This window comes from Heptranchias perlo, chromosome 11, assembly GCF_035084215.1.
Source record: "Heptranchias perlo isolate sHepPer1 chromosome 11, sHepPer1.hap1, whole genome shotgun sequence".
In the NCBI taxonomy this organism is placed as follows: domain Eukaryota; kingdom Metazoa; phylum Chordata; class Chondrichthyes; order Hexanchiformes; family Hexanchidae; genus Heptranchias; species Heptranchias perlo.
Genome location: NC_090335.1, coordinates 73,833,069 through 73,851,082, shown reverse-complemented (window position 1 = coordinate 73,851,082; position 18,014 = coordinate 73,833,069).

Below are 18,014 nucleotides of genomic sequence, written 5' to 3'. Positions count from 1 at the left end.
TATTTCCCTATCTTCCGATTCTACTCCTGTATTTAATGAGTTGTGAACACTGCAGGTGCCCCAAAGCGACCCTGGTTTCCTTGAAGTGCTCTCAAATTCCCTTCCACCTGCTTACTGTTGTCTTATGAATATTCAGGACCTTAAATGAGCATTTCATTACTAATCTCTAATTTCTCCAAGATTTTCTCTGCTTCATCTTCCCTGGTTCCATCCTCTTGCTCTTTCTAACACCAATTTCTCCCCTTGTACCTCTTCTTCTGAAGGTTGTGATCTTCAGCAGTGAGACTTCTGCTGGGATCCGTGTCCATGGGAGTGTGTGCCCCTCACCCTAGGCAGCCTTTCAGTGAACGTCGGGAGGTAGTTTATCCATCGACGTTATTTTATGGCCTAGAAATTCGGGACGCCCATTTTGCAGGAGTGGCGGCGATCAGGAGGGTCCTTTAATGTTCTCCTGCTGCTCCCGGCTCTACATTCAGAGGTAGTTAACTTACATTCTTTGTTGGCGGGCCTTGTGTAGGATTGGTTTGCCTGAGTGCAGCCACTAAGGACCAGCAGCGACCTCAAGCAGGGGCACCCAAATGATTCCAAAGTCTTTGTTTCCTCTAGTCTACCTGGACGTCTATTCCTCCGTGTTGAGCCTTCTTTATCCCAAGAATGTCGTGACAGCGGCCTTGAATTCACCTTTTGATAGTTTTAACCTGTGTTCCTTGGTGTCAGTTGTGGCTCAGTGGGTAGCTCTCTCACCTCTAAGGTCATGAAGGTTGTAAGTTCATAGTCCTGCTCCAGAGACTTGAGTACAAAATCCCAGCTGACACTCCGAGTGCAGTGATGAGGGAGTGCTATACTGTTGGAGGTGCTGTCTTTCAGATGAGATATTAAACTAAAGCCCTGACTTCTTTCTCAGGTGGATGTGAAAGATCCCATGGTACTATTTTGAAGACGAGCAGGGGGGTTCTTACCGGTATCCTGGCCAATCTTTATCCCTCCACAAACAGATTATCTGGTCATTATCTCATTGTTGTTTGCGGGACCTTGCTATGCACAAATTGGCTGCTGAATTTCCTACATTACATGTCAAAAGTGCTTCATTGGTTGTTAAGTGATTTAGGTCTTCCTGTGGTAATGAAAGGTGCTGTATAAATGCAAGTTCTTTCTTCCTTACTAATGTCACAGTTTAACTTGCAGCGCTGTTCTGATTCATCTTTTCCGTACTGTTTACTGTTTTATATACCACTAAAATATTAAATCTCAGTTGGCTGCTTTCAAACCGAAACTATACAACTATCAGGAAAGACTGAACAGGCTGGAGCTCTATTCTCTAGAAAAGAGAAGGCTGAGAGGTGACCTGATAGAGGTCTTTAAAATTATGAAGGGATTTGATAGGGTGGACGTAGGGAAGATATTTCCACTTGAGGGGGAGTCCAAAACTAAGGGCCATAAATATAAGACAGTCATTCATAAATCCAATAAGGAGCTCAGGAGAAACTTCTTTACCCAGAGAATGGTTGGAATGTGGAACTCGCTCCCACATGGAGTAGTTGAGGCGAATAGCATAGATGCCTTTAAGGGGAAGCTAGATAAACACATGAGGGAGAAAAGAATAGAAGGATATGTTGATAGGGTGAGATGAAGTAAGGCGGGAGGAGGCTCCTGTGGAGCATAAACACCGGTATAGACCAGTTGGGCCGAATGGCCTGTATCTGTGCTGTAATATTCGATGTGATTATATGTCATTCTAAAAAGCCTGAGTTTGAAAATGAAGTAAACAAAGAAATACCCATCATGGGCACTGCAGCACCCGAGCTCCCTGCCCCGACACAAGCTGCTCCCTTCGACTGCTCGCTAATTAAAAGTGAGTGCTGATTGACAGCACCAAGTGCAGGAGGCGATTTACTTGTTTAGAAGATTCATTCTGCAGATCAATAAGAGTCCATTTGAAGGAAGGAGGTGCCATTCAGAAAAACAGACGCAGCTACAGTCTCCCTCATCCCAGCTCTCCATTTGTCTAAATTACACTTAGAGCATCAATTTTAGGAAGAACACTTTAGCTGCACATTTAGCCTTAACCACCTGCCTGGAAAAGAGATTCCAATTATTTCCTTTATCAATAGGACAATGCACTTTATACCCCTTAAAGTGAGCGATATTTAATTTTTATCGCAGTGTGGAGCTGCATACAGAGAACGTCAGGGAGGGGGGAGGAACGCGCATTGCTGGAGGCCCGATTTTAATCTCCCCGCGCTTGGTGAGAACAGGGCGTGTGCAGGGGCGGTGAGGGGGTGGGTTGGTGGTGGAGAGCGGGGTTAAAATGGGGCAGCATGGTACTCATCTCCTTCGCATCGTGCTCCGCGCCATTTTAACAGACGAGTCTTGGACAGCCCCAGGCAGGCAAGGGCCTCGTTAAATGCAAAAGACGTAGTTCTACGATGCAGCTCGGACGTGATCTTAATGCGTGGTCGCACCACCCGAGTTCAGGTCTAGTGAAGTGTGTTCTATGCACTTGTCCCTCTCCCCATTATACTTCTGCACATCTTCCCAAGGACGGATTCTCACTGCAAAGGGATACCAAGACTAGAATGCATGCCCTAGCACGTGGGCACTGCCGGGCACTTGAGGTGCGTGTATCACAGCTCCTTTGGAAAGTAATTGTTACTAACCCATTACTGTATCGAGGGGAATATTGACTGATGGTTTATTTGGAAACGCTTATCACCTTTACAAGAATAAATATGAGTCCAGATGGCGTTGTGGGAAAAGCACTGCACCCAGAATGGACCAGAGACCTAATCCGCTGACCAAGCATTAAACTTTATAAACTGTCACTCCAACCCGTTCTAGCCTGACCTCTTTCTCACCAGAAAATTAAAACCACAAAGGAAGTCCGCGACAAAACCTTTGCGGCCTGCTGCTCTGAGGATAAACATCAGAGGTCAACTGAAGGGCAAAGGTTGTAGCAACAGTTAGACGCATGGTAAAAACATAAATTACATCTAAGCGAATGAAAATCTAATACACTATCATTAAGTGAGGTCATCGAAGATTCAGCTACGATAGACTAATCACCCCAGAAGGAACAGTCAGTGCTGTAGAGATGTCAGAGACCAGTGTGGGCCACACTCATTCGAAACCATTCGTTTTGCTCTTGTCAATGGTTTGCTTATAGGATCCATTTCCCTGTCAGGATAAGGATTGAGTCAATGTCTACGGGAATTAGACACACCTTGATTTCAATAAAGAAGTGCAAACACAAGGGAGTCCCCGTCGCTTGCACTAGGGCTGTATATTTTACAGGCAGTGCATTTTTCTAATGGAGGTCCTGACACTCTGCAGGAACTGGGGAGGACCAATTTATTCCATAGAAGTGATCTATAGTGAAAAAATGCACTCCATTCAAAACATGTATGAGCAGAGAAGAGATTTAATAGAGGTGTTCAAAATTATGAGGGGTTTTGATAGAGTGAATAGGGAGAAACTGTTTCCACTGGCAGGAGGGTCGGTGACCAGAGGACACAGATTTAAAGATAATTGGCAAAAGAACCAGGGGGGAGATGAGGAGAATTTGTTTTACGCAGTGCGTTGTTAGGATCTGCAATGCACTGCCTGAAAGGATGATGGAAGTAGATTCAATAGTAAGTTTTGAAAGGGAATTGGATAAATACTTGAAAGGAAAAATTTGTAGGGCTGTGGGTAAAGAAGGTGGGAGTGAGATTAATTGGACAGCTCTTTCAAAGAGCTGGCACAGGCATGATGGGCCGAATGGCCTCCTTCTGTGCTGTATGATTCTATGTATCCCATAGAGTTTCTCTGGGACTCGAAATTATAATTTTTTCCATTTGGCCCATCGTGCTTGTGTCGATGCTAACTCAGCAACTGGATCTATCTGCTTTAATCCCTCTGCTTTTCTTGTGATCTGCCCAATTATTTCCTTTTTAAATGTGTACATTTTTAAATAATGTTGCAGCCTCTGCCTAATAACCACTCGTGGTGAAGCATTCCATCTTCTAATAATCCTCAGTATAAAAAGAAATTCTACTAATCTTTCCCTTCGTTCTTCCAGTGATAATCCTCAGTCTACTCCCCCTTGACAGCAGTGGAAATAACCTTGCACTATTTACCCTCTCAACACTTTTCATAATTTTGAAAATCTCGATCGGATCCTCCATTATCCGCTAGGGATAACGGGCACTGACCTGCAGGACGAGCTGCCCGTGGTCGCAATCCAGCTGTACGTTAAGGCAGTGGATTCCCTTCTGATCGATAAATAGTCCCAGGGTGCTGATGTGGAGCACGCAAGGCAGCGTGCGTGCAGTCAACGGCACCTTACACCATGTGGGCGAAACCTCGTGCTCTCTCATCCTGCTTCTCTCTGTCAATAGGGAATGAGACGTATGAGTCTCTCTTGGCGTAGACCCTGGGTGACCTCCCTGCTACAGCGGTGCACTGCGAACTGCGTGATGTTGTTGATGTTGCTTGTTGAAGCCTGAAAGGAGCTTGTTGAAGCCTGAAAGGCGACGGGGACCTTGACAGCCACGGGCAGTGCTGTCCATTCCCCGGCTTGAGGCTGCAGTTGTGGCTGCAGGAGCTGACAGATCTCGGTAACAATCTCCTTGGTAAAGCGAAGGCACCTCATACATTGCTCCTCAGTCAAGTTGAGGTGGGAGAATTACTCCCTGAAGACGGTCCTGGATATAGCCTCCGGCTGACTGCTCTCCTCCTTCTCCGTCTTCTGGCAGCTTGTCCTGCTCTGTGGTGTCTTCCTTCTTGCTTCCAATCGTGCTGTATTCCCAAAGGCAGCCTTACCAAGCCTTGGAGGCAGATAAAGAAAAGAACAGCAACAGGAGTGAAAGAGCAGACATTTCTCTGTGCAGACAAATTGAACTTTGAACAAGTGCATGGACTCTGAAAAAAAACACCTGGAAGTGAAACACCAGCCAGAAGTAGTAAACCTGTAAGTCCTGCGTGATCCCTTTAAATACTGCCGGTGAGGGTGGGTTGGGGGCGAGGGCCCTTCGTGCCGGTTAGCGTCACGTTGTGCTGAGCGAGGTCAAGCGCGTGGAATCCGATTCGCTACGACGGTCCAAAAAATGGCAAGCGCGCCCTGCACGCGGCACGCGGGAAACTTCATCCAAATAATTTTCTGCCTCGTTTACATCCTGCCAACGTGCGTTCCTCTCGCGAGGCCTCCCTCCTGCACCAAAGATGGCGTGCTGCGCACTTCCCACCTTAGACGCCATTTTGGGTCCTTGGGTGGCCGCGCAGTGCCTGAAAAACGGGCGCTACGTGCCCCAATTTCCAGGACTCCATGATCTTCGTGCCAGATAAAATTGGCATCACAATGACATCTCATCTCTATCCCTGAAATCTTTACTTACAAATGTGGCAACATGTCTTCAACTGATTTGCTCCTTCAACATTGCACATTCAGCAGGCACTGGCAAAGAGACATGCTTCTCTGCATCAAACGAGCTGCTGTAATGGAATATTGCACATGGGACGTTAACTCTTGGATTGTTACATCAATGGTCTTCTTCGCACCCCATCAACCTGCTGGCCCTTTCACATTTATTGGTGTGAACAGCAAATGTATATAAAAAAAAGTAGTTAACTACCGTCCCCCTGTTTAAATGAGGTTCTGATTAAGACTGAGCAGCTTCCTGCCACATCTGCAGGTGTCAATTCAGCTCTTTATGAAATGCCTCCTTTGTTCATGTGCTGCTTATTAATTATGTTTTTCTGGATAAGTGCACAACTAACAGTCGGTTTTCAAGGCCATTAAATGTGACCAAGTTGTTTGAGGCTCTCAATATGCAGCAGACATTTAAAAGCTGATCATTATATAAGCCACCCTTGCTAACTGCAGCTCCACCTCCAGCTTCCCCTTCCTTTCAGGGGTCCTTAAACGTGTTGTTGCCTGATAGATCCATGCCCACCTCTCCCCCAACTTCCTATTTCAATCCCTCCAATCAGATTTCCACCCCTCCCACAGCACCGAAACAGCCCTAACCAAAATCACGAACGACATTCTCTGTGACTTTGAACACGGCTCATTATCCCTCCTCGTTCTCCTCTGTGCAGCCTTCTACACACTAAAACACTTCATCCCATACAACACCTCTCCTCTTGTCCAGCCCAGTGGGGCTGTCCTCGTTTTGTCCCACTCTTACCAATCCCATTTTAGCCACAGCATGTCTAGTAATGGCTTCTCTTTACACATCCACATCATTACCTCCATAATCCCCCACGGTTCCATCCCTTGCTCTCTCCTCTTCCTCATCGACAGGCTGCTCCGAAGCAATGTGTTCAGCTTCCACGTGTACGTCCATGACATCCAGAATGACCTCTCCACTACCTGTCTTGACCCCTCCACTGCCTTTGTGCTGTCAGACTGCTTGTCCGACACCCAGTCTTAGATGACCTGTAACGTCCTCCAGCTAAACATTGGGAAGACTGAAGACACTGTTTTCTGCCCCTGCCACAAACTTCGTTCCTTAGCCACTGACTCCTCCATCCTCCCTGGCCACTGTCTCCAGCTGATCCAGTCCGTTCACAACCTTGGCATCCTGTTCGACCCCAAGCTCAGTTTCTGACCCCATATCCTCTCTATCGCAAAGACTGCTTGCTGCCATCCCCGTAACGTTGCCCGCCTCTGCCCCTATATTAGCCCATCTGCTGCTGAGACCCTATATGTGCCTTTCTCATTTCCAGAATTGATTAGTCCAAAGCTCCCTTGGCTGGCCTCCCGCTCTCCACCCTCCATAAACTTCAGCTCGTCCAAAACTCTGCTTCCCATATCCTATCCCAAACTTTAGTCCCTCTCACCTATCACGCCTATCATTGCCGATGTACATTGGCTCAGTCCTCCAATACCTCAAATTTAAAATTCTTATCCCTTGGTTTATGTCCATCCATGGCTTCATCCCTCCCTCTCTGTAACCTCATCTAGCCCTACAACCTCCCCCACTGTACTCTCCATTCCTCTGACTCTGGCCTCTTGTGCATCCTTGCTCCCTTCACCCCACCAAATGGCAGTCACACCTTCAACTCCACTCTGGAATTCCCTCCCTCAACCGCTCCGCCTCTCCACCTCCATCCCCTCCTTTTTCCTTAAACCCCCACCTCTTTGACTAAGCTGCTGGTTGCCCCTCTGGTAATCTCTCCTTCTATGGCTCAATGTTCGTTTTCCTTTACTCCTCAGTGAAAGGCCTTGGGATTTTTTTCCACTCTATTTAATTGCTGGCTGGTGTTGTCAATAAAAGGAGCAAAATGATTTTTAAAAATGCTGTGTGTCTTTTTTATCTTTTCAATCCAGTCTACATTAACTCTAACTCGTTCTTTCCAAGGACCTCAATACCACAACACCAACAACTTGCATTTATATAGCGCCTTTAACGTAGTAAAACGTCCCAAGCCGCTTCACAGGAGCGATTATCAAACAAAATTTGACACCGAGTCACATAAGGAGATATTAGGACAGGTGACCAAAAGCTCGGTCAAAGAGGTAGGGTTTAAAGGGCATCTTAAAGGAGGAGAGAGAGGCGGAAAGGTTTAGGGAGGGAATTCCAGAGCTAAGGGCCTAGGCAGCTGAAGGCACGGCCGCCAATGGTGGAGCGAAGAAAATGGGGGATGCGCAATAGACCATAATTGGAGGAACACAGAGATCACGGAGGGGTTGTAGGGCTGGAGGTGGTTACAGGGATAGGGAGGGGCGTGGACATGGGGGGATTTGAAAACAAGGATACCAATTGCCAGTTAATCTGTTTTAATTGTGTTGCCTGAGGGATTAATGATGGCCAGGACACTGGGACAACTCCTTGATCTCCTTTGAAATAGTGCTGTGGGATCTTTTATGTCCACCTGAACGGTGTCTCACCTAAAGGACAGCACCTTGGCCAATGCGGCACTACCTCAATACTCCAATAAAGTGTCATCATAGATTAGATGCTCAAATTCTGAAACTTGAACCCGTGACCTCCTGCCTTAGGAGCAAGAATTCTACCAGCGTGCTAAGCACAAAAAAACCCACATAAATTATTTCATCAATAAAAGCATTAAAAAATAAATAACCCATTGCCAATGTTTATACTAAATGCCTTTAAAAGCCACGTTTTAGTACTGGATCTAGCAGATCAATATCAAGTTGCAGTTTTCTATCTGAATATAATGACCGTCTTTAATAATGATAGTAATGGTTCAATTCACAATGAGTTGGGGGGGAGTGATACACAATCGCACAGTCAATACAATAACTATCAATGATGAGAAAATGGTCGATCAATACAATTTGACACGGATGTTAACTTTGCTTTTTGTGTCCAATGTGAGAGAGACAGTAGTGAATGTATCCTTTCCACTCGGCATCAGTCGAAATGGGCTATCAGAGAGAAATGCAAACTAAAGGATTGCTTGAGGTGTCAGAATTCCAGTCAAATAGCTTTGAAATTGAAAAGAAAGAACTCTCTCACCATTTTACTACCAATTTCCTAAATCACAGGGTTAGGCTTTTATATAAGGAATGAGTTGCAATTTGACAGTTTTTAAGCCTTCACCATGTACATCAAAACAGCAAATTACAATGTGCGCCTTATTCAAGATGTCCAATCGTACGATTGAGAAATTGATGTAGAATTGGCGAGGCGTTATGGTTTAGTGTCGATGGTCCAGCTGTTAAAAACTGACAAGTTTACTCGCGCCTGGTACTGTGCAGCTTCGATGTTATTATCATTGCTGAGAAAATTAGTTGAAGAGCCATGGTTCGTGGCTCAGTTCGTGGCTCAGTTGGTAGCACTCTCGCCTCTGAGTCAGAAGGTTGTGGGATTGGCTCACTCGAGACCTGAGCACAATATCTAGGCTGACACTTCAAAGCAGTACTGAGGGAGAGCTGCATTGTCAGAGGTGCCGTCTTTCAGACGAGACATTAAACCGAGGTCCCGTCTGCCCTCTCAGGTGGTCCTAAAAGATCCCATGGCAATATCTCGAAGAGCATGAAAAAAACACATTATCTGGTCATTTATCTCATTGTTGTTTGTGGGAGCTTGCTGTGCACAATTTGGTTTCAGCATTTCCTACATTACAACAGTGACTACACTTCAAAAGTACTTAATTGGCTGTAAAGCACTTTGGGACATCGTGAAAGGTGTTATATAATGCCAGCCTCTCTTTCTTTCTTTCTCCATGGTTGCAAAATGTAGGTTAGAAGATGAGGTACATGGTTATGTGATGTGAAGCTTGGGTCTTAAGAGTTGTACAATGTAGGAGGAGGGAAAGACTGAGGGAGAAAAGGAGTTCTACAGTTTTGAAGTTCTGGGAAAGAATGAGTTAGAGTAGAAAATGGCACAATAACTCTTGATTTCAACGCAGCGAGGCTTCAGGAGGAGTAAAAGCAAGTTATTTGGTTATTTGAAACTTAGGAAGAATGAGAGAAGGTGGTTCAGAGGAGCACAGAGCATAGAAGTGTAGGTAAAATAGATAGAGACAAACAAAGTTACGAAGGAGAAAGAGGTGAGGCTTTAGATGAGAGAAGGATTGATCATCAGATGGCCACCCTTTTCTTATTTGAGTGTGAGAGAGGTGGTAAAAGATCCTCCCCAGACAAGAGAGCAGTATTCAAGTCTTTGGCCATTCTGGGACTTTATAGTGAATTAAGAGTTGTTGAAGGAAGGTGATGTTTTTGGTACGAAGGAGGAAGCCAAGCCTCCTGAGGTAGTTTCAGCAATGGGAGAAATGTGCGAGACATAAAACTATGCCTTCAAAGATCTGAAATGATCAACTCACTCCTGTCTGTGTCTGTCTCAGTCCTTTACGTGTACAATACACATCTGGTAAAGGTACAATTTTATCCCATCAGTGTGTCTTAGTCCTCTATATTTACAATACACATGGAAACAGAAGGAGCTGAGCCGAGCGGAGGGAGCGTCCGATAAAAGGCGGGATTTCAGAGCGCTGAGAGGAGCCGAGCCGAGCGGAGGGAGCGTCCGATATAAGGCGGGATTTCAGAGCGCTGAGAACAGCTGAGAGGAGCCGAGCCGAGCGGAGGGAGCGTCCGATAAAAGGCGGGATTTCAGAGCGCTGAGAGGAGCCGAGCCGAGCGGAGGGAGCGTCCGATAAAAGGCGGGATTTCAGAGCGCTGAGAACAGCTGAGAGGAGCCGAGCCGAGCGGAGGGAGCGTCCGATAAAAGGCGGGATTTCAGAGCGCTGAGAGGAGCCGAGCCGAGCGGAGGGAGCGTCCGATAAAAGGCGGGATTTCAGAGCGCTGAGAACAGCTGAGAGGAGCCGAGCCGAGCGGAGGGAGCGTCCGATAAAAGGCGGGATTTCAGAGCGCTGAGAGGAGCCGAGCCGAGTGGAGGGAGCGTCCGATAAAAGGCGGGATTTCAGAGCGCTGAGAGGAGCCGAGCCGAGCGGAGGGAGCGTCCGATAAAAGGCGGGATTTCAGAGCGCTGAGAACAGCTGAGAGGAGCCGAGCCGAGCGGAGGGAGCGTCCGATAAAAGGCGGGATTTCAGAGCGCTGAGAACAGCTGAGAGGAGCCGAGCCGAGCGGAGCTGCGACCGAGTTCGAAGTGACGTCAGGAATCAGATCGGGACGCGACACAGGGGAGGCACCTGATTGGTGAGTAGGTTCAGGTGAGTATTTCTCCTTATCTACAGTAACTGAAGTAAAAGGAAAGGGAAGGTCTGCAGGTCTTATAGGAAGTAGCGTTTATTTTTTAGTGAATCAAGGTCCCTAGTGTAGTTAACATTCTCTAAATTGAGAACAATTTAAAGGAGTAAACTCCTTAAAAGGAGTGGTAAGTAGTTTTTCTTTCCTTTTTTTTTCTCTTGACATTGTAGTTGTTCTTAAGCTAATTTAAGGGTTAAGTCATGGCAGGAGATCCCAGCGCCGTGTCATGTTCCTCTTGTGGGATGTGGGAATTCAGGGCTCCTTCCTGTATCCCTGATTCCTTCACCTGCGGGAAGTGTGTCCAGCTGCAGCTACTGTTTGACCGCTTGACGGCTCTGGAGCTGCGGATGGACTCACTTTGGAGCATCCGCGATGCTGAGAAAGTCGTGGATAGCACGTTCAGTGAGTTGGTCACACCGCAGATAAAAATTACTGAGGGAGATAGTGAATGGGTGACCAACAGACAGAGGAAGAGTAGGAAGGCAGTGCAGGGGTCCCCTGCGGTCATCTCCCTCCAAAACAGGTATAACGTTTTGGATACTGTTGGCGGAGATGGCTCACCAGGGGAAGGTGGCAGTGGCCAGGTTCATGGCACCGTGGCTGGCTCTGCTGCACAGGAGGGCAGGAAAAAGAGTGGCAGAGCTATAGTGATAGGGGACTCGATTGTAAGGGGAATAGACAGGCGTTTCTGCGGACGCAACCGAGACTCCAGGATGGTATGTTGCCTCCCTGGTGCAAGGGTCAAGGATGTCTCGGAGCGGCTGCAGGACATTCTGGAGGGGGAGGGTGAACAGCCAGTTGTCGTGGTGCATATAGGCACCAACGATATAGGTAAAAAACAGGATGAGGTCCTACAAGCTGAATTTAGGGAGTTAGGAGTTAAACTAAAGAGTAGGACCTCAAAGGTAGTAATCTCAGGATTGCTACCAGTGCCACGGGTTAGTCAGAGTAGGAATGACAGGATAGCTAAGATGAATACGTGGCTTGAGAGATGGTGCAAGCTGGAGGGATTCAAATTCCTGGGCCATTGGAACCGGTTCTGGGGGAGGTGGGACCAGTACAAATTGGACGGTCTGCATCTGGGCAGGACTGGAACCAATGTCCTAGGGGGAGTGTTTGCCAGTGCTGTTGGGGAGGGTTTAAACTAATGTGGCAGGGGGATGGGAACCGATGCAGGAAGTCAGTGGGAAATAAAGTGGTGACAGAAACAAAAGGCAGTAAGGGAGAGTGTACAGAACATGACCGGACAGATGGTCTGAGAAAGCAGGGCAAAGACCAAGGGAAGTCCAGATTAAACTGCATTTATTTCAATGCAAGAAGTCTGATGGGCAAGGCAGATGAACTCAGGGCATGGATGGGTACATGGGACTGGGATGTTATAGCTATTACTGAAACATGGCTAAGGGAGGGGCAGGACTGGCAGCTCAATGTTCCAGGGTACAGATGCTATAGGAAAGATAGAGCAGGAGGTAAGAGAGGAGGGGGAGTTGCGTTCTTGATTAGGGAGTACATCACGGCAGTAGTGAGAGGGGATATATCCGAGGGTTCGCCCACTGAGTCCATATGGGTAGAACTGAAAAATAAGAAGGGAGAGATCACTTTGATAGGATTGTACTACAAACCCCCAAATAGTCAACGGGAAATTGAGGAGCAAATATGTAAGGAGATTACAGACAGCTGCAAGAAAAATAGGGTGGTAATAGTAGGGGACTTTAACTTTCCCAACATTGACTGGGACAACCATAGCATTAGGGGCTTGGATGGAGAGAAATTTGTTGAGTGTATTCAGGAGGAATTTCTCATTCAGTATGTGGATGGCCCGACTAGAGAGGGGGCAAAACTTGACCTCCTCTTGGGAAATAAGGAAGGGCAGGTGACAGAAGTGTTAGTGAGGGATCACTTTGGGACCAGTGATCATAATTCCATTAGTTTTAAGATAGCTATGGAGAAGGATAGGTCTGGCCCAAAAGTTAAAATTCTAAATTGGGGAAAGGCCAATTTTGATGGTATTAGACAGGAACTTTCAGAAGTTGATTGGGAGAGTCTGTTGGCAGGCAAAGGGACGTCTGGTAAGTGGGAGGCTTTCAAAAGTGTGTTAACCAGGGTTCAGGGTAAGCACATTCCTTATAAAGTGAAGGGCAAGGCTGGTAGAAGTAGGGAACCTTGGATGACTCGGGAGATTGAGGCACTAGTCAAAAATAAGAAGGAGGCATATGACATGCATAGGCAGCTGGGATCAAGTGGATCCCTTGAAGAGTATAGAGATTGCCGGAGTAGAGTTAAGAGAGAAATCAGGAGGGCAAAAAGGGGATATGAGATTGCTTTGGCAGATCAGGCAAAGGTGAATCCAAAGAGCTTCTACAAATACATAAAGGGCAAAAGGGTAACTAGGGAGAGAGTAGGGCCTCTTAAGGATCAACAAGGTCATCTATGTGCGGAACCACAAGAGATGGGTGAGATCCTGAATGAATATTTCACATCGGTATTTACGGTTGAGAAAGGCATGGATGTTAGGGAACTTGGGGAAATAAATAGTGATGTCTTGAGGAGTGTACATATTACAGAGAGGGAGGTGCTGGAAGTCTTAACGCGCATCAAGGTAGATAAATCTCCGGGACCTGATGAAATGTATCCCAGGACGTTATGGGAGGTTAGGGAGGAAATTGCGGGTCCCCTAGCAGAGATATTTGAATCATCCACCGCTACAGGTGAGGTGCCTGAAGATTGGAGGGTAGCAAATGTTGTGCCTTTGTTTAAGAAGGGCGGCAGGGAAAAGCCTGGGAACTACAGACCAGTGAGCCTGACATCTGTAGTGGGTAAGTTGTTAGAGGGTATTCTGAGGGACAGAATCTACAGGCATTTGGAGAGGCAGGGACTAATTAGGAACAGTCAGCATGGTTTTGTGAGAGGAAAATCATGTCTCACGAATTTGATTGAGTTTTTTGAAGGGGTAACCAAGAAGATAGATGAGGGCTGTGCAGTAGACGTGGTCTACATGGACTTCAGCAAAGCATTTGACAAGGTACCGCATGGTAGGTTGTTACATAAGGTTAAATCTCATGGGATCCAAGGTGAGGTAGCCAATTGGATACAAAATTGGCTTGACGACAGAAGACAGAGGGTGGTTGTCGAGGGTTGTTTTTCAAACTGGATGCCTGTGTCCAGCGGTGTGCCTCAGGGATCGGTGCTGGGTCCGCTGTTATTTGTTATTTATATTAATGATTTGGATGAGAATTTAGGAGGCATGGTTAGTAAGTTTGCAGATGACACCAAGATTGGTGGCATTGTGGACAGTGAAGAAGGTTATCTAGGATTGCAACGGGATCTTGATAAATTGGGCCAGTGGGCCGATGAATGGCAGATGGAGTTTAATTTAGATAAATGTGAGGTGATGCATTTTGGTAGATCGAATCGGGCCAGGACCTACTCCGTTAATGGTAGGGCGTTGGGGAGAGTTATAGAACAAAGAGATCTAGGAGTACAGATTCATAGCTCCTTGAAAGTGGAGTCACAGGTGGATAGGGTGGTGAAGAAGGCATTCAGCATGCTTGGTTTCATTGGTCAGAACATTGAATGCAGGAGTTGGGATGTCTTGTTGAAGTTGTACAGGGCATTGGTGAGGCCACACTTGGAGTACTGTGTACAGTTCTGGTCACCCTATTATAGAAAGGATATTATTAAACTAGAAAGAGTGCAGAAAAGATTTACTAGGATGCTACCGGGACTTGATGGTTTGACTTATAGGGAGAGGTTAGACAGACTGGGACTTTATTCCCTGGAGAGTAGGAGGTTAAGGGGTGATCTTATAGAAGTCTATAAAATAATGAGGGGCATAGATAAGGTCGATAGTCAAAATCTTTTCCCAAAGGTAGGGGAGTCTATAACGAGGGGGCACAGATTTAAGGTGAGAGGGGAGAGATACAAAAGGATCCAGAGGGGCAATTTTTTCACTCAAAGGGTGGTGAGTGTCTGGAACGAGCTGCCAGAGGCAGTAGTAGAGGCGGGTACAATTTTGTCTTTTAAAAAGCATTTGGACAGTTACATGGGGAAGATGGGTATCGAGGGATATGGGCCAAGTGCAGGCAATTGGGACTAGCTTAGTGGTATAAACTGGGCGACATGGACATGTTGGGCCGAAGGGCCTGTTTCCATGTTGTAACTTCTATGATTCTATGATTCTAAAGTAGAAGGTCAAAAAAGACTGTGTAGTCCATCTAGCTGGTCCAAAAAACTAATTGCCCTAAATTTTCCACCACCCTCCTATCTCTATCCAATTCTCTCTTAGGTTTTTCCCCATTATCTAACTCCACCACCTCCCTCGACAGCCTGCTCCAAACATTCATCACCTTCTGTTTGTAGTTCAATCAAAACTGTGGGTCCAGCGTCTCTCTTCTAAATCTGAGCCCATGTCATCTGATTCTGGAGCTTGTGGCAATCTTATTGGGGTTCAATTTATCGACCCTTAAGGATGTTGAATACTTGAATATTCCCCCTGAGCCTACTCTTCTCCAAACCCAGACCCTTCAAGCTCATCTCATAGCTCAGTTTGGTTACCCTTTCTCTGCACTGCCTCCAATGCCCAGATGTCCCTACTGTGGTACAGTGGTCAGTAATGTACACAGTACTCCGGGTGTGGCCGTGCCCGTGCTTTGTTCAGGCTCATTGCTCTCTACCCCTCTGACTATACAACCCCAAATTGGGTTAGCTTCCCTTACTGCTGCCTACTGCGCAATTGGTTTTGGTGTGCTACCCACCGATACTCCCAGACCCCTCTCCTGTTCTGTGTCCTACAGTCAAGAGCTGTTTAGTTTACATTCTCACTGCTTATTTCCCTCCCATACTCTCATCAACTTTTGTTTGCATTAAATACCATTTGCCGAGATTATTGTGGATAGCACGTTCAGTGAGGTGGTCACACCGCAGGTAAAGATTACGCAGGCAGAAAGGAAATGGGTGACCGCCAGGCAGAGTAAAAGGACTAGGCAGGTAGAGCAGGAGTCCCCTGGGGCCATCTCCCTCTCAAACAGATATTCCGCTTTGGATATTGTTGGGGGAGATGGCTTATCAGGGGAATGCAGCAAGAGCCAAGACGAGGCACCACGAGTGACCCAGCTGCACAGGAGGGGAGGAAAAAGAATGGGAGAGCAATAGTGATAGGGAATTCCATCATAAGGGGAACAGATAGGCATTTCTGCAGCCGCAGACGTGACTCCAGGATGGTATGTTGCCTCCCTGGTGCTAGGGTCAAGGATGTCACGGTGCGGCTGCAGGACATTCTGAAGGGGGAGGGTGAACAGCCAGAGGACGTGAGGTACATATCAGTACCAACGACATTGGTTAAAAAAGGGAAGAGTTCCTGCAAGCAGAATATAAGGAGTTTGGAAATAAATTAAAAAGCAGGACCTCTAAGGTAGTAATCTGAGGATTACTCCCAGTGCCACGTGCTAGAGAGAGCAGAAATAGGAGAATAGACCAGATGAATGCGTGGCTTGAGAGATGGTGTAGGAGGGAGGGGTTTAAATTCCTGAGGCATTGGGACCGATTCTGGGAAAGGCGGGACCTGTCCAAGCTGGACGGGTTGCACCCAAGCAGAACCGGGACCGATATCCTCGCGGGGGCATTTGCTAGTTCTGTTGGGGAGGGTTTAAACTAGTATAGCAGGGGGTTGGGAACCAAAGGGCAGGTACAGATAGAACAAATTCAGACCAGGAAACTGGAAATAGAAAAGTAGTTAGTGACGTAGTTAGCGACTCAGAAAGGCAAAAGAAGCAAAGGTTAAATAGTGTTCAGCACAGGAATTTGACGGGGTTAAAGGATATATACTTCAATGCAAGGAGTATTACAAACAAAGCAGATGAGCTAAGGGCACAGATAGACACATGGCAGCATGATATCATTGCTATAACAGAAACCTGGCTTAAAGAGGGGGATAATTGGCAGCTCAATATCCCTGGATATAGAGTTTTTAGGCAGGATAGAGTGGGTGATAAAAAAGGAGGGGGGGTAGCATTATTGGTTAAAGAATCAATTACAGTTGTGAGAAGGAATGATATGCTAAATGGGTCATCAATCGAGGCCATATGGGTTGAGCTAAGAAATAAAAAAGGGCAGTCACACGACTAGGAGTGCATTATAGACCCCTGAATAGTGAAAGGGAGATAGAAGAACAAATATGACTGTAACAGAAAACTAAATACTGCAGAAAGCCTAGAGGAGTATAGAAAGTACAGGGATGACATAATAAAGGAAATAAGAAAAGCAAAGAGACGGCATGAAAAAATATTAGCTAGTAAGATTAAAGAAAACCCAAAGATGTTTTGTCAGTACATTAAGAACAAGAGGATAGCTAAGGAAAAGGTGGGACCTATCAGGGATGATAAGGGTAACTTGTGTGTAGAAGCAGAGGATGTGGGTAAGGTTTTAAATGAATATTTTGTCTCCGTCTTCACAAAGGAAAGGGATGATCCGGACGTAGTAGTTAAAGAGGAGAGGTGTGAAATATTGGATAAGGTAAACATAACAAGAGAGGAAGTACTAGAGGGACTGGAATCCTTGAAAGTTGATAAGTCACCAGGGCTGGATGGATTGTTTCCTAGGCTATTGAAGGAAGCCAAGGAGGAAATAACGGATGCTCTGAGGATCATTTTCCAATCCTCACTAGATACAGGGAAGGTTCCGGAGGACAGGAAGACTGCAAATGTAGTACCATTGTTTAAAAAGGGTACGAGGGAAAGGCCGAACAATTATAGGCCGGTCAGTCTTACCTCGGTGGTGGGCAAACTATTAGAATCAATACTGAGAGATAGGATAAACTGTCACTTGGAAAGGCATGGTTTAATCAGGGATGGTCAGCATGGATTTGTTCAGGGAAGGTCATGCCTTACAAATCTGATTAAATTCTTTGAGGAAGTGACAAGGAGGATTGATGAGGGTAGTGCAGTGGATGTTGTCTACATGGATTTTAGTAAGGCATTTGACAAGGTCCCACATGGCAGACTGGTCAGAAAGGTAAAAGCCCATGGGACGCAGGGAAATGTGACGAATTGGATCCAAAATTAGCTCAGTAACAGGAAACAAAGGGTAAAAGTCGATGGAAGTCTTTGCGAATGGAAATCCGTTTCCAGTGGTGTGCCACAGGGCTCAGTGTTGGGTCCCTTGCTGTTTGTGGTGTATATTAATGATTTGTAATTGAATGTGGGGGGCATGATTGGCAAATTTGCAGACGACACAAAAATTGGCCATGTATTTGATAGTGAAGAGGATAGCTGTAGACTCCAAGAAGATATCAATGGGTTGGTGGAGTGGGTGGAAAAGTGGCAAATGGAGTTCAACCCGGAGGAGTATGAGGTAATGCACTTAG